Source organism: Hylobates moloch, unplaced genomic scaffold (assembly GCF_009828535.3).
Source record: "Hylobates moloch isolate HMO894 unplaced genomic scaffold, HMol_V3 SCAFFOLD_20, whole genome shotgun sequence".
Taxonomy (NCBI): domain Eukaryota; kingdom Metazoa; phylum Chordata; class Mammalia; order Primates; family Hylobatidae; genus Hylobates; species Hylobates moloch.
In genome coordinates, this window is record NW_026652295.1 from 17,650,866 (window position 1) to 17,657,192 (window position 6,327).

The window sequence follows — 6,327 nt, forward strand, 5'->3', positions numbered from 1 at the left end:
GGGTGGTATCCCCCATAGTGTTCTCATGGTAGTGAGTAAGTCTCATGAGATCAGATGATTTTATAAATGGGAGTTTCCCTGCCCAAGCACTCTTGCCTGCCACTATGTAAGACGTGCCTTTGCTTCTCCTTTGCCTTCTGCCATGATTGTGAGGCCTCCCCAGCTATCTGGAACTGTGAGTCCATTAAACCTCTTTCCTTTATAAATTACCCAGTCTTGGGTATGTCTTTATTAGCAGTGTGAGAATGAACTAATATAATTTTGATTAATTTTCAGAGATTAGAACTATCCTTCCTCTATAACAAAATAATTCATAATGAGCAAGGAGTAATTAATCCACTGAAAGATTTACTTATTCTAAACTAAGTATATTTGCTCACTGCCTTTTATTCATTCCTTGCTGGAGAGAGGTAATAATGTTGACCTGTGATTCTGTTTCTTTTTTTTTTTTTTTTTTTTGAGACCTGCTTGATTTATTCTGATTATTTAATACACAATGACACAACTGTGATCCCAAAGTGTGCAGAGTTAAAGCCTTCAACTGCAGCTGGGGAGAGGGCAGGAATGGTACACCTGTGGACAGTGGTGAGTCAGGAATGATGGGCAGGGGGCCATGACCAGGGCAGCCGAGTCCTCCCCAGGGCCAGGGACCGGGGAGTATCCTGAGGAGCAGGACCCAAGGGTAACCCAGGGCTGGGGAAGGGGTCAGAGACCTCCCCTAGGTCTAGGTCTGGAACTCAGAAGTTCCACATGGCTGAGGGTGCAGCAGCCCAGGAAGGACCAGAGGCAGGGCCAGGAGAGCACCATTGCCTGAGGGGCTGGGGGCAGGGAGGTGCCCTACAGGAGAAGCCAGGAGGGGCCGCCTGCCCCTGGGGTGGGGGCTGGGCTGGAGCAGGCTGCAGCAAAAAAGACCTGAGGCAGGTGCAGGTCCTGAGAACCTGGGGGGATGGTGTGGGGGAGCTCCCAGGGCAACCTGGCCCAGGGAGCAGTCCTGACTCAGCAGAGGATGTCCAGGGAGGGGCTGCAGACCCCTCAAGACCTTCCCTCCTCTCTCCCTGGAAAGGAGCTGGGGAACCTGTAGTGCAAATCTGTGGACCACTCAGTTATGGAGGGAGGCTGTGCCTGAAGGGGGACACTGGGGTGTGCCCCGTCCACTACCTCGGCCTCCACCCCTGTCCTCAGTAATAGCCGCTTCTCGTAAAAGTGCAGGCCATGGACACCACCCTCAGTGTGGGCTGACACAGTCTGCTTCTCAAACTTGAGCTCTCCTGAGTACATCATGGACCAAAGGACAGACAGGCTGTGGCCCCGATATCCTGGCAGCCGTGCTGGATGCCCACTATGTGGTAGGGCATGAACTTCTGAGTGTAACCTTTGTCCTGGATGGAACACGAGGCACCCTGCGCTATCTTCACCTTATCCCCCTCACTGAAGTATCGTTTCCGGCTGCTGCTGCTCTTCTCCATGGCATCCAGTGAGCCCATGCCCCGATACTTCTTAAGCTGCACCCCGTCTGAGAAGTACTCACAGGGGGCCTCCGTGGTGGCAGCCAGCAGGGAACCCATCATCACTGTGGAGGCTCCAAGTTCCAGGGCCTTGACCATGTGCCCCACGGTCTGGATGTCGCCATCCGGATATAATGGGTACACCAAAGCACCGGGCATACTCGGCCACCTTGTACACAGCAGTGCCCTGGGGCCGACCGCAGGCCATCACTTCTTGGGTGATGCAGATGGAGCCACAGCTCATCCCCACGCACAGCATCAATCAGGTTCTTGCCCTGGGCTGCTGTCACCACGTTCCCCCCAGTCACCTGGAGGTTGGGGTACTTCTGTTTGATGTAATGCACTATGGCGATCTGATACACTGAGTTCCCTTGGGATAAGTCCAAGATTATGACGTTGACGCCCGCCTGGGTGAGCAGGTCCAGGAGGTATTTGCCATCCGCAGGAGTGCCCACAGCTGCCCCCCACAGCAGCTGCTCTTGGGAATCCTTGGAGGCCAGAGGGTAGTCTCGGTTCTTCTTCAGATCGGTGCGGGCGATGATGGCCACCAGCTCATCCAGATCGTTGATGATAGGCAGCTTCCCTTTCTTGCTACACTGCAGGATCTCATTTGCGTCTTTCAACGTCACGCCTGCTAGAGCCACCACCAGCTCTATCCTTGGCTTCATCACCTCACTGAGGAGGGTGTTGTGATCCTTCTCAGCAAGAAAGTTGATGTCTGAGGAGGTGACGATGCCCACCAGCTTGCTGCACATGATGCCCGTCTCAGTCATCGGGATGCCAGAGAAGCCATGCCGCATCTTGGGCTCCAGCACATCACCCACAGTGTGCGAGGGGCTCAGCACCATGGGGTCCATGATGAAGCCCCCCTGTTCAAACTTCTTGACCTTCTGCACCTCTTGGCCTGGAACTCTGGGGTGTAGTTGTGGTGAATGAAACCAATACCTCCCATCAGAGCCATCGCAATGGCCATGTTCGCCTCTGTCACAGTGTCCATGGGGGAGGAGATCAGCGTCAGCAGCGTCTTCGGCGTGATCTTCCGGGTCAGTCAGGACTGAGGTCAGGTCCACTTCATCAGCTATGAAGTCTGTGAATCCTGGGAGAATCCAGACGTCGTTGTAGGTGAGGCCGTCAGTGCTGGTGAAGAGCTGCTACGGGATGAGCCCATCCTCAGGCACGTGGCTGGTGCCGCAGTCGCTCAGATAGTCCGCCATGCTGCCGTGAGACCCCGGACCCCACCTAAACACCTGCACAACCGCTGCTGCTGCTGCTGCCTCCATTTTTTTAATGCAATATAAAATATAGTCTAATTCAGGGCATGCTGTGGATCACAATGCCTCATCCTGCTCACTTGGGGTTATTTATTGCCGTCACACTTTCTGGTAAGAGACATAAACTGATGTAATATCAAAGGAACACCATAAGCCATTTGAGCTGTTGAACTGATATAATCATGAACTGGGCAGATGGCCATCCAAGTTTACAGCATTCTTTTGGGCATGATGGCATCTGATTTCTGCTTTTTTATCTCTCCCCAATTTTGATAGCCTCAGGTATATGCTGCAACATATATATCGTCCAAGGTCCTGTAGAATTATGTGTAAAAATCGCAGGTTGACAAGATTGGAAAATATTTTTAAGGATTAACCCTGTGTAGTAACATCGTTCACTCTCAAAAGTTTTGTCTCTGTTGGTCAGTTCGTGGATTACTTCCATCAAAAGAGGATTTTGGATTGGTTATTTTCAACATAACCACTGAAAATGAGAGCTTCAGCCTGTGTATGCATTAGGTCCTATAAAAGGAAGACAGATACTGGGCAAGGACCCCCTCATCCTGATAGAATGGTCTGGGAGCCTTGCACCAAAGTTTCTCTTATTTGTTTTGATTTGTTCTCACCCTTGCATGGGGAGGTGAGGGTGAACTAGTTATGACTGAACTACTTATCTTTATTCACAGTGCTTATCAGAGGAGTATAAAATACTTCTTTTGTCTTTTGATAAAATTAGAAATTTATGTGTTACTAACATATCATTAATGAGCCTCTTTGGGTTTAAGAAAGCACTAGAAATTAACAAACAATTAGGAATAAAACTAGGGTTTACTTTCCATGATTATCTTTTGCTTTTATTATAGCTTGAAGAAGTTTATAAGTAAGTCGTTTTAAAGTTTTTAAAAAATATTTTTAAGACCTGGGGTCTCACTATGTTGCCCAAGCTGGTCTTGAACTCCTGGCCTCAAGCAATTCTCCTGCCTCAGCCTCCTGAGTTTTAAAGTTTTTTTTTTTTAATTAAATGCCTGGGATGGAGAAACTTGTTCTCTGTCATCAACAAAGCTTACCGCTTATCCACCTCTCTGACTTTGCTCATGTAATTCCGTTTGCCCAAAAGGCTCTTCTTCCTCCTTCTCTCCATTGTCTTCCCACATTTCTACCCACTAAATTCTCCAGGTCTTACAGGGCTGGGCTCAAAATGCTGAGTGCCTTCCTGAAACTCGGTGCTACTCTGACCAGCTGACAGGCCTAATTGTCTTTTTTGACACCACTTGAAGTCTTATGTTTTATTTATCTTTGTATTCCCAGTACCTAATAAATAACCTGTAGGTAATAGGAGCTTTAGAAGTGTTTGTTGAATAGAGCAATGAAAGTAAGAGCATTATAGAAGAGAGGAAGCCTAGAAGAGGGTGTCTGACTATATGGTGGGGAAAGGTGAGTAGGAGGGAGATTCCAGAAAAGATACACCTTGAGTGACATTTTTTTCTGTGTGTGTGTGTGTGGGATGAAGAGCTATTGGTCAGGTGGAAAAGGCAGGGAAGAATGGCCTTGGTAAATGGAGAACCATCTGTGAGTGTGAAATTTAGAGTACTTGGAAATGTGTAGTATGGCTGAAACTGAGATGCAAAGTGAAGATGGAGGAAAAGAAGATGAATCTAAAATGAAAGTAGGTTGTATATTTGAACTTTGTGCCAATTAAAAAATCATTTAGGTTAGTAGTTAGAATTGCCTCTGTGGTGCTTAGGTCAATAGTATAAATAAAAGTTAGGTGTGGGATTAGATTTCATGAGCTCATTTGATTAGAAGAGCTTGAATATTTAATTCATTATGTAACAATTACCTCAGAGTAAATGGGCTGGACATGGTGGCTCACACCTGCAATCCCAGCACTTTTGGGAGGTCAAGGCAGGAGGATCACTTGAGGCCAGGAGTTTGAGACCAAACTAGGCAACATAATGAGATTCCTGTCTCTTTAAAGAAAAAAAAAAAATCGGTGGGTATAACAGTTTGTGTTTGAAACAAATGTTTGCTGAAATCACAAACTGAAATCCTAGAAATTTTAAGGTAATTCTGCCTGACGTAGAGGCAAAAATACTGGAGTCTCAATTTAACCCTAAATGGTTAAATAGTGAATGTCCCATTTTGTGGGACAACTTTATAGCTAATACTATGCCTCAATGAGGCTTTCCTGTTGTATCAGTCACTAACCATTTAAAAATGTGATACTTATCAGCAGTTTATAAGTAGATAAGCTTTTTTTTTTTTTTTTTAAATAATGACTACTTTTGTAAAGATTAAAAGAAATAATGTATGTAGAATGCTTAGTACCAAGTACCATGCCTGGCACACAATAGGTATTCAGTAATATAATATGTTTTTTTTCTCAAACTTCCAGAGAGCTGAGGAAGCTTCCACTTTATCATTATGAAGTTTCAGAAGAAATAACATCCTGCCTCCAAGTGTACCCTTGCTAAAATATCCGCTAATTCTTTTGTGGAAGTTTGGAATTTCCTTGGTGATTTTAAACAAGATTTCCGTTCTCAAGTGTGTTCATTGTATGAGTCCTGTATCACCAGTGCTGATCTGAGTACAGAATCGTCAAGCCTCAGTGGGACTAAATATTTCAGGATTACTTGTATTTGAAATAGTTCTGGCCAAGCACGGTGGCCCATGCCTGTAATCCCAGCACTTTGGGAGGCCGAGGTGGGTGGATCAGCTGAGGTCGGGTTGAGACCAGCCTGGCCAACATGGTGAAACCCTGTCCCTACTAAAATTACAAAAAATTAGCCAGGCATGGTGGCAGACACCTGTAATCCCAGCTTCTCAGGAGGCTGAGGCAGGAGAATCACTTGAACCCGAGAGGCAGAGGTTGCAGTGAGCTGAGAAAAAAAGAATTAGTTCTGATCTCTTTCACCTCAAGGGTTCAGTGAATCATGCTGAGGCCTTCCTGATGTATGAGACAGATAGTTTTCTTTTGGATTTATGGGTGGGCAGCAGGTTTGCCTGAGCTACTAATACTGAGTAGGAATTGAGATGCCAGGTTGGAAAATGAAAACTTAAACCAAGTTATTGCTGGGCATAACCCAGGAATATTGCATGCCTTTGGTTTGTTTTGATTAAATTCCCAGGTGATACACTCATCAGGCTATTAAAAATAATCATCTGACTATTAAAAATAATTAATTGCCTTGTTTTCTACTTAGCGGTATAATGTTTCCAGATTTGTAAGTTAGAATGCATTTTGCAGTGGGACAATGAAACAGGGGCAGTAGTTACTGTGATTTAATGTTTAGGGGGCAGGGCAGGTTGCCTGGCCACATCACCATGAGGATTTCAGGGAGCATTTCTTTGGATATGTGTAATTTTCCAAACCCCAATAATTAGAAAAATAGACTATTAACCTACTTGGCCAAAATAAAGTAAAACTATAACAAATATAAAAGTAGAGATTTTGTAGATCACATTTCTTCACCACAATCCAATTAAAGTAGAAACCAATACTAAACATATGACCAGAAAATAACTACTTGGAAACTAAGAAACAGTCTCCC

The 6,327-nt window shown here is 45.5% G+C and overlaps 1 pseudogene; it reads right to left on the reverse strand.

The window, feature by feature from the left end:
• Window positions 1-1,032: 1,032 nt before the first annotated feature.
• On the reverse strand, window positions 1,033-2,719 carry LOC116460426 (inosine-5'-monophosphate dehydrogenase 1-like; annotated as a pseudogene).
• Between the last annotated feature and the right edge of the window lie 3,608 nt (window positions 2,720-6,327).